We start from the raw sequence: 17,786 nt of genomic DNA, 5'->3' as shown, positions 1-17,786 counted from the left end.
AGATGCTGCAAACTTCGGACCCTCTGATCGAAGACTCTCACACGCTGCTGACCGAGACTGAGGCTGCTGAACGAGCAAGGGGGGCGAACATGTGCTGGGTCGAGGTGTTGCTGGGCCGTGAACTATCAAATGACCGCTAACTCCCATGAGCCGTAAATGAACGAGAAACCCTAAGTCTTGCTTACAGCCACTGTCGAGAAACCCTAGCCACAAACTAATTACGGTCGTAAACCCTTCAATGGGCGTGAACCCTGTTTCAGATCGCGAAAAAAAAAAACAATGTTTTTTTACCTTTTTTGCTCCAAAACTCGTTTTTAGGAAAAATACAAAGAACAACCCCCCCCCCCCCCCCAATTTTTCAAAGATCTATCCAAAAATGTAAAAATCCTTCAAAAATAAGATCGAATACGCTCCAGATTTGGCAAAATGATTGATACAATCCAAGCTCTGATACCACTTGGAAGTCCCAAATCTACTTGAGTATCAATCAGATCCGTTTGATGGTGCGGAATGTCAATCAAACGGATGATGCCAGATCAAAATAGAAGATAAGGAGAAGAAGAATAAGTGAATCTATGATGTATTCAATGATTAAAATGATGCTCCATACACATAGTACACACACTAGTTCTTCTCTCTCTAGAACACTTTAGAATACACACACTTAAGCTCCTCTAGTCATACACTCCTCACCCACCTAACATCTATATATATATGATGATGGGTTTTGTTCCTAAGAACATCCTATGTGCTCATACAAACCCTAATGCTTGGATCTAGGTTTCTCTATTGTACATGCAAGTTATCCAAGACTATAAACCCTAGATCTAGCATATGATAATCAATATAACATATAATTAGAGTTTAGATCATACCTTGATTGTTATGTAGCAATAACAATCCCAAATCCTTCTTGTATTGACTTTAGAAAGCTTAGAGTCACAAATGTCACTCCTCTAATGGTTCACAAACACCAAGAGCAAGAGGATGAAGAGGAGAGAGGATGGAGGCTGCCCTGAAATGTGTGAAACCCTAGAAGGATGCTTAGTCACGTTTTTGGGTCATAAGGGATGTATATATAGTTAGGCTATTAGGGTTATCTAACAAGGAAACCGTAATTTGGATGCTTAAGCCCTAAGCAACCCTTAGATTCCTTTCCTTAAGTCCTTGGACGATTTCCTCATGGGTTTCCCATAGAATTCGTCCACTGCTTAATATAAGGCAATCCATGGCCCAAATTGCAATTATCTTATAATTACAATTCCGGTCCCTCAAGTTTAATTAATCTCTTTTAGTCACAAAACTAATTACCAATTAATTATTGACTAATATTAATTAAACAATATGATTTCTCCTTTAATATATTATTCTCATAATATATTAATAAATCATATTTAATCCTTTCTCTCCATAATTCATCCTATCAAGTTGCTTTGGTGAAGGCAACCCAAAAGGACCATGCACCATCGGGTCAAGTTCATACCAAAATAGTTATTGACTTAGACACTAATCCAATAGTCTCCCACTTGGATAAGTCTAATAACTATTATGCGTATGACTTCAGATCTTGATCTGCCATCGTAGCTTTCCAAAGCCGTTGTCAACTCTGATCCTATCAGATATGCGTGTCCTTTAGATAAGGGGTCATATATTCCTCCATTCTAGATATCGTATGAGACATGATTTCTAATCATTCTCTATGTACTATTTCTCGACTTCCGATTTATGACGACTGACTAATTGAACAAATCAAATTAGCCCTAGCCCGGCTGAGCATTTACTTTTGTCATCACTAAATCATCGAGGGGCCCAAAGATATCGCTTTTATCCTACTTTGGATAAAAGGAACGGATAAACTTTGATACAATGCTTGCTTGCACTCACTCACCGAATTACACACAACAATATGTTTTATAACACCAAGTTATTGGTGCATTTACATATTATCAATGTGCAACCGATTTACAAGATACAACTCACACATCTCGGTTTCAAGCATATAAAATGGTATCGTCTCACCAATCACTCGTGACACAATCCATGGAGTGATCCAAGTGAGCGTGGGTTTAATGAAATGCTCAAATTCCTATTCATAAGCACTCATGAACGTTGCAGCAAAAATTTGCTTATGTCTAATGCTCTTTAGACAATCCACACACCAATTCACGGCAGTCTTCATTCATACCTACTTCCAACATATGAACAACTGTGGCCCGTTCGAATAATTTTACTGTTCTAAACCAATTAAATTATTCAGGAAGTCAAAACATGCAAAGTGAAACACAAGAATAATACTAATCCCATATGGCCTCAAACCTTTGAGTATAAATAAAACTCCTTTTATTTATCACCATATCGATTACTCATTATTTGTCGTTTCAGGTAATCAACTTCTTACTTGAATTACAACACTTGTCCCATACTCCTAGCATGCATACAATGTTTACCTATGGCTCTTACTTTGTGAAATAGAGCAAATTGAACACATTTCCAATCATTCTTCATTTCACAACTCCTAATCCTTTTTCATCAGTGTAAGAATATCAAATTCTTGCTACTTATAGAATATGCTAGATTCTAACATTTTATGTGATGTGTGTAAAACCAACTAGTTTTAATCCTACTAACTTAGACACAAAATAAACACACGAAAGGCAGTGTACCTATCGATTAGTAATATAGTTCAAGCAAGTAGGGTATCGAACACAGGGAATGATAAATAATTAAAATAAATGCTAATATTATCTAAATAAAAATGGGTTTTCTCTAGTTTTGCAAGACTAGAAACTTAAACAATTAACTAAAATTTAAACTAAGAAACTAAGAACTAAGCAAATAAAAATCAACTAAATTCAATAATAAAGAGGACTTCTGTTTTGGTTCGACTCATTTGTTCCCATAGATGATTTCAATGTATCAGATTAATTCTTCATTGGCTACCGACTAAGATGATTAGTTTCACGTTCGATATGACTAATCCTTAGGAAACAAATTAACTCAAGCAGTGGCCAGTTGTCTAAATTAACGGATTTCCTAGTTATTGATTCGGGTTAAACAAGACTGGTAATGGTTAATTAAATTGGCCCTTCAATTAACCTCTTGCTGATGTTCATCAAACAAGCTCACACATTAACTTACTTATCTTCTAGTTAATTCTAGTTTCACATTCATTGTTCCTAGACATGCAACTATATGGTCACAATAAATCATATGAAATTAATAACTAAGAGATGTTCATACAATTTAATTACTAATTTATTAACAGAAGAATAGTTATTGTCAACACATAAGGTTCTTTAACAAGCTTAACAAAACATAATTACCAATTAAAATTAATCCTACTCAAATAATCAATCCATGTTCACAAAATTGTCTACCCTAACAGAAGAATAAGTTTTTAGCTCATGATTGCAGTAAACATAAACTCAAAAACGAAATCAAAGTATGTAAACATGACTCAAATCAAAAAGTTACTATGAATAAACCAGAATTGTCTTGATTCTCTTCACAATTGAATGTAGGGTTGATTCTTCAGTTCCTCACGACCTAGCAGCACTTCCAATCGTTTCTCAGCCTCCTAGGGTTTCTCTCCATGCTAGGGTATCGATCTGAAAGTCCCTTTATATAGATTTTCACAAAACAGAGGCTACTCGGCGAGTCTTTCACTTAAAACCCGTGTACGACAAGTCAGCGCGTCCAGAATCGCGAAACTTCTAACCAATTCGGCGAGTTGATGGCCTACTCGCCGATTACGTTTGGAATCAACATTTTCTCAAAACACGAAAGTCGTCCGAAATTGTGTCTAGTTTTCAGAACATTTTGAATCTCATCAATCAGAGTTACGATTCATGAGATATGGCCAAAACACGGACGAGGGGTCAAGCTGTCCAGCAACGTCCTTCTTTCTTCAAAATCCAAGATCCATGCGTCCAATCGCCAGTTCCGCTTCCTTTTCCATCCGAGCATATCTTTGTTACAGAAAGTGAAATATTTAAGCTAATTAAGCACCTTTGGTTCATTATTTGAGATAAAATTAACATAAAGTATTAAGATAATGCATGAATTTTATAACTAAATATACTCATATCAAAATACCCCACACTTGACTTTTGCTTGCCCCTAAGCAAAACGGAATTTTACTACGCTAATATTACATAAGACAATACCAATCGAACCCAGCCATTATTCCAAGACCGCAACGCATGCATTTGTGTCTAAAATTTTCCTAAGGAACCCCCCATACTCTAAATACTCACAATCCTCATAAACATTCGCCCACTTTTTCCGAACAATGCTCATTTTATGCATCCCTCCGAATACATCCGCAGAAAACCTCCTAACCTCAAGGTATTTTTTGTTGAGCAACCCAAGTGTACATAATCTAGACAATTATAATTTATGATACCTCATTGGAGCTCTTTGGAATTCTTCACTTCTTTGACATTTGATCTTTAATTTCTTTGAATTCACCACCTTGTTGTTTGATTTTTGGTATCTTCAACTTTTGAATTTCTTCAAAATTTTTGATCTTTGAACATCATACTTTAACTTTGATGCTCTAAAAATTCTTCAAACTTTTTCTTATAATTCTCTTTTTTTATATTTATTTATTTTTTATTTTACATGTAACTCACTTTTTCCACTCAAAACCCTACATGCTTAAGCAGGGGCGCTCAACTTCAACCTTTATTGGTTAACGATAATAATTTTCCTGGATACATTTCTGGTACACGATGCTAAACATATTGCATCCTTCAAACTAAGCGAGGTTGTGTTTTTTTCCCATGATTTCACTAGAATAAAGGGGGCCACAGATGCATTATAACGTATATAGGCTCAACTAAACTTTTGGGTCTTCATGCAATCATCAAACGTAACACTAGCATAGAATCCTAATTGCTTTACCAAAATATTCTAAATTAGCCCTAGCAATTTTAATGCAAAATTTTCAAATTTTTTAAAATTTAACTAAAATTTTAAATAATATAACCAACCCCCTACCCCACGCTTAATTTATGCAATGTCCCCGTTGCATATTATGCATGAATAAGAAAACATAAAAATAAAGAGGGAATTGGAACAAACTCCCCTGGGATAGTAGTTGTGAGGGTGATCTTTCTTCTTTTGAGCTCCATCTTCAGATGACTTTAGACATGGGAACAGCTCTTCCATGCCTTGGGTGTCAAGTATCGTGTGGTATAGCTCCAAATGTAGACAAAAAAAACTCTCGGAAACGCTCGGAAAATGTTCTTCAAAGGTGTAGCCAATTGTCGTATCAAATCATCAGCTTGAGAGACGAAATAAGGATCAACTTGTCGAGTCTGTAGGGTGGCTCGCCGAGTTGTAGCGTAATACTGGCAGAAGTCGAGTTTTTATACTGGGACTCGTCGAGTAGGTAAGTGCACTCGCCGAGTCCATCGTTGTATAAAGAAAATGTTTCTGCTCCAGGTCCGATTCTGATGTGTGTGGGGAATATTAAATTGATACTTTCCCCATTTTTTCTTTAGTAAATGGGCTCTTAATAACCTCTTTCATCACCGGACTCGTAACTAGACTCAAAACTTCATTTTCTCTCTCGCCTATACTCGATTCTTTCCCTAGGTTATCCTTGACTCTAGACTCTCGCATGCATCCTTACACTCAAACTGAAAAGATCAAAAACAAATACCAAGTAATAAAAAAATAAAAATCCTGAATTATCCCTAAATACTAGAAGTTTAGAAAGAAAAAGAAAAGCAAACTCTAATGACGGCTTGCCTCCCGCAAGCGCTTCTTTTTGTGCGAGTCTTTAGCTGGACTCTCAACTTAATAAAATTCTAATAAATTTGATGCCCATCCATCCATTGCATTTAATATTTTCTTTGGACCAAATTGTAAAATTTGGCTCTTTGCTTCAAAAATTGGCCAAACGAGCTTGAATTCAGAAAACCCAAGAATATTGACAAGGGTTGCAGCCGGTTGGATACTAATCATAAATGGATCGTGCCTCAGAACTTTCTCCAAAGTTGGAGTCGTCACCCCACGCTTCGAAACACAAACCATAAGAAAAGGGGACCATGTCGTAGTAATGGTCATACCACGGGTTGGTTCCTCCAATTCAGCTTGTTCTTGTTCTTCGTCTGACCTCTCTGCTAGCAATCTTTCCAGCTCCTCAAAGTCTCTTTCTAGATTAAATTCTTCGTCTTGTAACTTTAGCTCTTGTGACTCATTGTTCTTGATCGTTAGACAAGATGTTATCTAACCATCTATCAAATTTCTTCAAATCTTCATCTGAGCCATACTCCTCATCTTCTTGCTCAATTTCCTGTACTTTTTCCTCAAGAAAAGCATCAAAAGCATCGAGATTTGGAAAATACATAATAAATAAAAAATAAAAACTAAACTAAAAATGAAACAATGATAATAATTAGCAATTAAAATTAATTTTAGAACCGTTCCCCGACAACGGCACCAAAAACTTGATGTGTGTAAAACCAACTAGTTTTAATCCTACTAACTTAAACACAAAATAAACACACGAAAGGCAGTGTACCTATCGATTAGTAATATAGTTCAAGCAAGTAGGGTATGGAACATAGGGAACGGTAAATAATTAAAATAAATGCTAATATTATCTAAATAAAAATGGGTTTTCTCTAGTTTTTCAAGACTAGAAACTTAAACAATTAACTAAAATTTAAACTAAGAAACTAAGAACTAAGCAAATAAATATCAACTAAATTCAATAATAAAGAGGACTTCTGTTTTGGTTCGACTCATTTGTTGCCATAGATGATTTCAAAGTATCAGATTAATTCTTCATTAGCTACCAACTAAGATGATTAGTTTCACGTTCGATATGACTAATCCTTAGGAAACAAATTAACTCAAGCAGTGGCCAGTTGTCTAAATTAACGGATTTCCTAGTTATTGATTCGGGTTAAACAAGACTTGCAATGGTTAATTAAATTGGCCCTTCAATTAACCTCTTGCTGATGTTCATCAAACAAGCTCACACATTAACTTACCTATCTTCTAGTTAATTCTAGTTTCACATTCATTATTCCTAGACATACAACTATGTGGTCACAATAAATCATATGAAATTAATAACTAAGAGATGTTCATACAATTTAATTACTAATTTATTAACAGAAGAATAGTTATTGTCAACACATAAGGTTCTTTAACAAGCTTAACAAAACAAAATTACCAATTAAAATTAATCCTACTCAAATAATCAATCCATGTTCACAAAATTGTCTACCCTAACAGAAGAATAAGTTTTTAGCTCATGATTGCAGTAAACATAAACTCAAAAACGAAATCAAAGTATGTAAACATGATTCAAATCAAAAAGTTACGAAGAATAAACCAAAATTGTCTTGATTCTCTTCACAACTCAATGTAGGGTTGATTCTTCAGTTCCTCACGACCTAGCAGCACTTCCAATCATTTCTCAGCCTCTTAGGGTTTCTCTCCATGCTAGGGTATCGATCTGAAAGTCCCTTTATATAGATTTTCACACACCAGAGGCTACTCGGCGAGTCCAGTGACCTACTCGGCAGGTCCGTCACTTAAAACCCGTGTACGGCAAGTCAGCGCGTCCAGAATCGCGAAACTTCTGACCAACTCGGCGAGTTGATGGCCTACTCGCCGATTACGTTTGGAATCAACATTTTCTCAAAACATGAAAGTCGTCCGAAATTGTGTCTAGTTTTCAGAACATTTTGAATCTCATCAATCAGAGTTACGATTCATGAGATATGGCCAAAACACTGACGAGGGGTCAAGCTGTCCATCAACGTCCTTCTTTCTTCAAAATCCAAATCCATGCGTCCAAGCACCAGTTCCGCTTCCTTTTCCATCCGAGCATGTCTTTGTTACTGAAAGTGAAATATTTAAGCTAATTAAGCACCTTTGGTTCATTATTTGAGATAAAATTAACATAAAGTATTAAGATAATGCATGAATTTTATAACTAAATATACTCATATCATTATGTAACGATCCTTTCGTAATGTCAATGCACCAAAGTCACAAAGTCTATTGCCAATGACATTACAAAAGTCCTCTATTGGAGATTGTTACAATACAATTCCTTAGATATGATGTCTCTCACTCAAAGTACATTCCTTTGAACATCCTTTTGCATAAAAGTTTCTAATCTAGTCATAGATTTTCAATATTCAATTCCCAATATGGACACGTTTCCATATTTTCCATATGACAACTCATAGAATCTTATCTATTCATAATAATGTCGATATGGTCCATCCAATATGGAAACATTTCCATATTTTCCAATACTATACTTCCAAATACTCATAAGCGACCAATCCTAAACGAACTTTGGTTTGTCCTTTGATAGTTGTTTAATTATCTTAGTCAAAACCGATTCTTGTCCTTTTTCCCTCTAAATGTGCTAGACATTTGGAAATTTTAGAATGGTCAAATATTATAGCATTTGCAATCGATCCTATACCCGAAGCGTATGGGACACAATGCATAATGTCTCACATAAAGATTTGATACTTTATCAATCTTCTGCTATAATATTTCATTTGCTATGTTCTCAAAATTCGAATTGTGAAGAGGAATGCCGTAATCATAATCGAAATTTAAGAACACACTATGTACTTCTGACTAAATTATTAACATTCCATAACCTAAGCCTTTATATTTGAAATGAAGCATAATATTCTCTCCCTTAATTATAGCAAAACAACTTTTCAACTATTGCGACTTTGCAAAGTATGACTCTTGTTTTCTATAATTAATATTGCTAACCTTGCAATACTTTCCTTAATAATCATACAATCATAACATTATGCTCCCACTATCATGATGATTATTATAAACATAACACTTAAGCTCCCACTAGCTTTGACATGTATTCAGAAACAACCTAACTTTCAGAAAAACAATACTTATTGAATTTCTTAAGTTCATGTTTCTAATACTTGGTGATTTGATAATCTTTTATCAAGGCTTCTTGAACTTATACACCTTTTCCTTATATAGCTCATATGTTTGTCTAAACAATTAAGACTAATTGTTAAATCTCACAATTCAAATTATGGAGAGGGATACCATAACCATAATCGAATTCGAGAATACAATTTCACAATTACCATCTTCAAAAAATCTTTCTTAGTGAAAGTATTTCCTCACAGACATTTTCATGAAGGAGGGAATCTTATGACACTTAGATTTTAATGGTGTATGTGCTCCTATCCATGTGAATTTGTCAAAACCAAAGTTTACGACAAATTCAAACTCATATGGACCGAACTTTCTTAATCTTGATTTCTTGCCTTATGATAGCATAGATGCCCACCATGTCTTCCAAGTTGTTAAGCAGCTCACCTTTTCCTATCAATGTACTTTTCATTGATCAAGGTCCTTGCCTTTTATGCATTCAAATGAGAACTCATAGAACACATGCATAATTAACTTAATTGGAACGGCACAGAAACAAAATAATGCCAACACGATAGGTTGTAAACCTCAACTCGTGTGCTAGTGATGATCGATAAGGTCTATTTTGATTTGTTCATGAAACCATTCAAGACCATTAAGACTCCCACTGACTCCTTGACATATAAGATTCTCTTGTCAATAAACATTTCTTGACAACCAAATATTCGAGAGTTAGTGTAGTTTTTATCAAAACACTTCATAAATTGGTCCTAGTTGGTCTTTGTCTTATCCAAGACATCACAACTTTCCACATTTGTTGAATGTTATAAACCTTTTTAATACTTATCACTCAATGTCACAATCTTAACTCTAAGACTTGTTTTGGAACGAAGTATGATTGACTTCTTGATTTAACCATTTCTTCAATCCTTGATTCCTCTTCTTAAACATACAATTGTACTAAGACTCACTTAGAGGATCAATTGAGATATGGTTCTTAATCATTAAGACCTATCATAAAGCATAAAAGGTACTCTCCCTTCTTCTTAGAATGTAGAAACTTTTATCTTTCTGCCTACATTATTCTTCTTATTCGTTCTGCTATTGATTTAAACCTTTTCAATCAATTCAAAATTACAGTTAATCTTGTAACTATAATCATATTTACTAAACCTTTAGTAAATCATGAAGAATATCATTGTTACTCTTATGGTGGACATGATCAACACGCAACTTTGTGTACTCGATCTCCTAGTCCTTTACTTGACACTTTGTCAATGAATTAGTCTAATTACCAAATATGGAATTTCTCATTCATCGTGCAGCCAAGTTGCATGATTCCAAGTTTATGTCCAATTGAAACTTGGGCGATGAGAAACTTTCCCTATTCGGTAAATTTTCGACATTTCCATAAATAACATAATTAAGAATCAAATCCATTATTGCTAATAATAGAAACATTCTAACATCAATTTTTCATACACGCCATTGCAAGGATAAATAAATAATATAAAATCAAAATTTATTTTATTGCGGAAAAAATTTGTCCTTACAATGCAATTCATTGAAAAACTATGCTAATACATCTTTCTTAGCAATCTAATTCTAACTCTAAGTAGTAGCTCAAGAATCTAATCTTCGAGAAATGCGATCGAAATCCATTCCTTCACGGTTAGATTCTGCTCACTTCTTCCCTTAAGCCCCCTTTCTTTTCTTCGATCCTACAAAACATCAATTGTAATCTTATCACATTATGTATTAAGAATCTAGAATAGAAGCTTAAAAGAGTTAGTTAATGGATTTTACCTATATTAGAGCCATACGTTTCGACTCTCCCATCTCTTAGATCTCTTAGGTAAATAGGGCAGCTTCGTCTTCAATGCCCTTTGTCTTGGCAATAAAAGCAAATTGACGTTTATGGAACATGACATGTAACTACTTCATACATTGCCTTTCTCTTATGATCAAACTTTTCGATCATAGCATGTCTTTCGTTGTCATTGTCTATATCCATAGAGGTCTTGAAGGCAGATTCACCAATCAACTTTGCTTTTCTATTGCGCCAAACCATTGCTGATTCAGTAGCAATAAGCATATAGGTGAGATCTATAAGGGTCACGTCGCGGTTCATCATATAGTACTCTCTTACGAACTCACTATATGAGTTAGGAAGTGACTGAAGAACCCAATCAACAACCATCTCCCCACAGACTACGGATCCCAACATTCTTAACGTATCAATGTGTGACTTTATCCCTAGGACGTGTGCACACACCGACTTTCCTTCTTTATGTTTACTTGCCAAAAGGGCTAGAGTGATCTTGAACTTCTCAAGCCTTTGAACTTGTGGGTTAGGGAGAATAATTGGAGGAGGTGGTGGAAGTGAAGCATGATTTCTTGTTCCTCGATCGAATCGTGGAATATCATCTTCATGTGGAAATCTTGTTCCACGGGATTTGGGAAGACCATAGTTGTCGAACTTTGACATCTACAAAACGGGAGAAAACGAATTCAAGTTAGTTGATTGATTGAGTCCTTAGTAAATCATCCAAATGAGATACTAAGGCTAGGACCCAACACAATGTGCTACAACTCGGGAGAGGGATGTCGTAACCCAAATTGCAGAATATTTGAAGGTAAGTGAATGACGATTCACTAATTTCCACCATGAAAAACGAAAAAAGAAATTTAAGTTTTAAATCTATGAAAACTCCTAGATTCTTTGAGATTCATTGAGCATTTCAATGGCATGTTTAAATCTCGATATGCCCCTCTTGTTTGTGACTGGGATGCCGAGAATCACAAAGCGGGTGTGAATAACCATGCAAACTTACATGGTGCCCTCACATGTTACAGTCACCTATTCGATGTGCCGGTAAACCACACACGCTCCACCGAACTATGACAAACATTGAGTCACCCTTTGCTACCTTTGCTTAGAACCATTTAGTGTGCGGGTAAACCACACACGCTCCACTAACGTCTTCGCAATGGCACAAAGTATAATTTCATGGAATTGCATCAATTCACTTTAGCCTAAGTAACTAAGATTGGGAATTTGTAAAATATTTAGTTACTTTTTTATTTCATTATACTTATAATGGAAGGTTCTGTCCTATCCTACCCGTTCGGCTAACGACCCTCCACTAGTCAAGAGTGCGGTGGGTAAGAGTGGATACCCATTCAATCGCCATTTTATAGGCAATTTCCTTAAACACCCCTTATAGACCAGCTTCGTGAATGAGGCCTACCAATGGTAAGACTGACTTTTAGTCATACATATATATAATGTTAGACTTTTAATGTTATATATAGTATAGGGTGTATTTTACAACTTTTAAAATACTAGGTGGTCAAATTTAACAATTATATTTTTAATTCAATTAAATTGTTAACCAAAACTTTATGGATTTATTAAACCTCTTTTAATTATACACCTTAATTAATTAATAAAACCGTAAGGGTGTGATTTGAACTTTTTCAAAACAATACTAGGGTTTTAGAATTTAACATTCCTAAATTAAACCTTTAATCAACTTTTCAATTCCAAAACTTGAGGGCAAGTTTTGAAACATTTCAAAACATTAGGGTTTAGAATTTAAATATACATCAAAATTAAACAATTAATCAAAATTTAAATTCCTAAACTTGTGGGCAAGTTTTGAAACCTTTTTCAAAACATTAGGGTTTCAACTATTTAAATTTCAAAACAACAAAACTTTTGAGGTCAAATTTAAACTATAAAACCTAAAGGGGAAAATATGAAACATTTCATAACACAAGGATCAAATAACAAATAATTTAAATTAACATTTAATCACATAATTATCCATATTTGATTTATTTAGTGATTTCTTGCAAAACAATTTACCAATTTAATCAAAATAATTAATCAATTATCACATAAGGAAACAAATATTTTATTAATTAATAAATATCTTCAATTAGATCAAGAATATAATCATATATATCGAAAAAAACGGATTTATATTGATCTAATATGATAAGGCAAGTATCCTCAAGCAAAAACAGCAAGAAATCCCGGTTTTCCCTCATTCTGACCAGCCGATTCGCCGAGTCAGGCATGGACTCGTCGAGTTAGCATGAACTCAGCGAGTTCATCTATATACTCGGCGAGTTCAGCAAGCAGAACCATAAAAAATGAATTTTTCCAACATACAAGGCATCAATACAATAGAAACCAATCTAGTCTCTGATACCACTGATGAGTTTTGTTCCTAAGAACATCCTATGTGCTCATACAAACCCTAATGCTTGGATCTAGATTTCTCTATTGTACATGCAAGTTATCCAAGACTATAAACCCTAGATCTGGCATATGATAATCAATATAACATATAGTTAGAGTTTAGATCATACCTTGATTGTTATGTAGCAATAACAATCCCAAATGCTTCTTGTATTGACTTTAGAAAGCTTACAGTCACAAATGTCACTCCTCTAATGGTTCAAAAACACCAAGAGCAAGAGGATGAAGAGGAGAGAGGATGGAGGCTGCCCTAAAACGTGTGAAACCCTAGAAGGATGCTTAGTCACGTTTTTGGGTCATAAGGGATGTATATATAGTTAGGCTATTAGGGTTATCTAACAAGGAAACCCTAATTTGGATGCTTAAGCCCTAAGCAACCCATACATTCCTTTCCTTAAGGCCTTGGACGATTTCCTCATAGGTTTCCCATAGAATTCGTCTACTCCTTAATATAAGGCAATCCATGGCCCAAATTGCAGTTATCTTATAATTACAGTTCCAGTCCCTCAAGTTTAATTAATCTCTTTTAGTCACAAAACTAATTACCAATTAATTATTGACTAATATTAATTAAACAATATGATTTCTCCTTTAATATATTATTCTCATAATATATTAATAAATCATATTTAATCCTTTCTCTCGATAATTCATCCTATCAAGTTGCTTTGGTGAAGGCAACCCAAAAGGACCATGCACCATCGGGTCAACTTCATACCAACATATGACACATGGGCCGTGAATGGGTTCACGGCTGTGAACCCGTTTACGGTCGTAAACACAACCGCAAACACCTATTACATGACTGAAAAATACATTTTCCTAGAAAAGCAAAGTATAAACCAATATTTTTGACCCAACAAATTTCTAAGTGTATAAATATTGTAAAAATAACTCATGAACTATACCTATTATAGTTTATAATGTATGTTCTATTGAAACGAAAAACCTTTGTATTTTAACAACTTTGCATGTAAGAGTTTATGAGTTTGGTAGTAACGTTATTTAGCAATTTTATGTAATAAAATATAAGAAAACATAAGAAACGATTTGTATATTTACACAGGTATCCCACTTCTTTACTTGTGTCCCCCCTCCTAAAACATAGAAAAATATTGGAAAATGTGGGGGCATGAACTCACCTCGAATGCGTTCTTGGCGGGATAACGAAGTGAAGCGATGATCTTCGAGTTATAATACGTGAATATAGTGATGTCCTAGTTTGTTTTAAACACATAATATATGCACAAATTAGATACTAACAAATAAAGTGTTAAATGACACTAGATTATATATACATGGAAAACTTACTATGATTCCTGAGGATCAAGGAAAAGTCTTTCTCCTGGGGAAATGTTTGAAAATGATTTTGGAAATGTATGAAGGTAAGGTTTTAATCTTTGAGAGAAATGTGATGAAAATGTATAACTGGAATGAGTCTTAAAATCGTGATTTATATAGGAAAGTGAAACGTAAAATGAAGTGATGTTTACCTAGGTTAGTGTAACTTATCATCTTGAAAAGAGTGTCCACCAATCAAGTGGCATAAATATCTAGCTACTTAAGGAGATTTCGGCCTAACTAAGGGTGATTTCGGCCAAGGCATGGCCAAAATCACCTTGTACCTACTCACAAATGTTGATTTCGGTCCTAATGGGCCCCAAAGTAGGTGTTTACGGTCTTGTGGTGATCCCATGTGGGGTGATTTCGGTCCTTAGCACGTGCTTTTGATTCTAGGATGAGTTTTCGGCCATAACATGACTATAGATTCCCAAAACCGAAAACTTCAAGGTAGGGTGTAAAGTCCATGCTTAATGTCTTATTTATTGGATTTTTGATGACTTATAACTACCCTTACAAAGCCTTATTGACTTTGAAAGGTTTACTATGAATATGGTTTCCAAAGTATATATCTATTCATACAAATGATGCCTTTTGAGCGTAGATGATCCATTCCAATAAGGTTAAGATTGTTGGATATAGTGTCTAAGTTCATAACTATATTTGGTATGTACTTGACCCGACCCGGCATGGTCCATTTGGGTTGCACTTCACCCGAACAATTTATGGATAATATTTGAGAATAGTACAAGTTATGATTTATTAATATATTATAAGTTCTAATATATTAATATAAGATCATATTATTTAATTAGTAGTGATCTATAATTAATCTAGGATTAATTTAGAGATCAAAGATATTACTAATTAAATATGGGCTTCTATATTTATATAGTGTGGTCTAATGCTTATTTGGAATGGGCTAGGCTTGTATGGGAAAGTCCATGGATACTCCATGGAGCTTTAACCCATGGATCTCATGGAAATGAAGAGACATGGGTATTAGGGTTTTATATGGATGTAACCCTAATCCATCACACTATATAAAGGAGGCTTTGGTTCTTGGAATCACACTAGTTGACAGTTGTTGAGGTGAGGGCCGATTTCAAGATAGTAGTGACTATTCTCTCAAAGTTCCAAGTTTGTGGTGATTTGTGATTTCCATTTGAGGCATCCACACTATTGGTGCTAGGCTCTAAAACTTCAAGGAATCAACTACAACTACAAGGTAAGTGTTTCTACTAGCTTTATTTGATTCAAGTTCCCCATGCCATGCTAGTTAGGATATGAACCTTGGAAAATTAATTATTTGCATGTATCTTAGACAAACATAGATCCAAGGTTTATTAGGGTTGCATGTACACTTAGGAAGTATTAGAATGCTCAAAACCCATCAGTGGTATCTGAGCCTAGGCTTGTTTGTTTGATACTTGTTGAAATATTATGGAAAAAGTCGAAAAACTTGTTGTCTGACTGCTGGACTCGGCGAGTCCATGGGGGGACTCGTCGAGTTCACTTGTATCTTCAACCTACTCGTCGGGTAGGTTCATGCACTCGGCGAGTAGGGTCGACAGAGTCCAGATTTTCGACTTTAGTTGCTGGAAATGGATTAGAAACATTACCCTAAACTGTTTTGGTACTTGAAAACTTGTTTTAGTTGGTGTAATGTCTTGCTAATTCATGTACAACAACTAGTTATCAAAATTACAAAGTTTTAAGTGTAGTTTTGATTCATGAAAGTGCTTATGTTCATGTTCTTGATCTTATGATGTTTAGATGATCATAGGAATTATTTGTAACCTATGTGGTAGTTTAATTCTTGATCATAATGTGTTTTAATGGAGTCCATAACTTGTCCTCAAGTTATGGAAAACCAAAAGCCACTTGAGTTAAAAAAACCATTAAAAGAACACAAGAGTTAGAAAAATGAAGAGTCTTCATTTTATTACTCTATTAAACTCATAAGTTACAAGAAATGAAAAGTTTTGAAAGTTTACAAAACTTGCCCTCAAGTTTTGGAACAAGTAAAGTCAAGTTAAACTTTAGTTCCAACCCTTAGAATTTAAAAAAAAGTTAAAATTCAACCCTTATACTTATATTATTATGATTTAATTACATATATATATATATATATATATATATATATATATATATATATATATATATATATATATATGTATAAGAACAAAGTCGTCTTACCGTTAGTACGCCTCATTCATGAAGTCAGTCTATAAGGTAGGTATAAGGTTGTTGCCTATAAAATGGCAACTTAATGGGTATCCACTCTCACCCACCGCTTGCTTGACCGGTGGAGAGTCGTTAGCCGAACGGGTAAGACAAGGACTTACAAATTCTCATTAAAAGTATGATGAATATTATAAAGTAACTAAATGTTTTATTAAATTCCTAATCTTAGTTACTTTAGGAAAAATGTGAATAAGGTGCTAATCCATGAAATTACACTTTACACTTTATTTAAATCATTGGTGGAGCGTGTGTGGTTAACCTGCACACTAACTTGGACTTAACAAGGTAGGTAAAGGGTGACTTAAGGTTTATTATAGTATCGATGGAGCGTGTGTGGTTTACCGGCACATCGATTGAGTGATAAACTTTAAGGGTACCAAGTGATTTGCATGGTTACTTCACACCTCGTTTTGTGATCCTCGGCATCCCAGTCACAAAACTTGGAGGGCACACTCGAGATTGAAACATGCCTTTGAAAAGTTCATTGAATCTCAAAGAATCTAGGAATTTCTAAGAACCAATCAAAAAACCTAATATTTAAATGTTTCGGTTTTCGTGGTGGAAATTGGTGAATCATCATTTACCTACCTTTCGAATATGCTATAGCTTGGATTACGGCATACCTCTTCTAAGTTATAATATATTGTGATTGGATCCTAGCCTTAATATTACATTTGGGTGTTTTATTAAGGACTCTCTTAATATCTAAACTAATCTTGTTCTCTTCTTTCAGATGTCTTCTAACAATGTTGCTTCTGGCTCTAATCCTAATGGCTCCTTTACCCTTATGAACTTGTGTGGGAAAGTCACCTTTGATGGATCCAACTTCAATGAGTGGATCAAAAACATCAGGATGATTACCCGCTACGAGGACAAAGAGTATGTCCTTGACAAGGAGCTTAAGGAGATTGATGAGACCGCTGCAACTCCTCAGGAGATCGCTGACTTTCAGGAACATGAAAGGGATGCTACGAAAGTGGCATGCATCATGATGGCCACGATGACCGCGGAACTCCAAAAGTCTTAT

The sequence above is a fragment of the Lactuca sativa genome, chromosome 8 (assembly GCF_002870075.4).
Source record: "Lactuca sativa cultivar Salinas chromosome 8, Lsat_Salinas_v11, whole genome shotgun sequence".
NCBI classification, from domain to species: domain Eukaryota; kingdom Viridiplantae; phylum Streptophyta; class Magnoliopsida; order Asterales; family Asteraceae; genus Lactuca; species Lactuca sativa.
Note: the sequence above shows the minus strand (reverse complement) of the source record.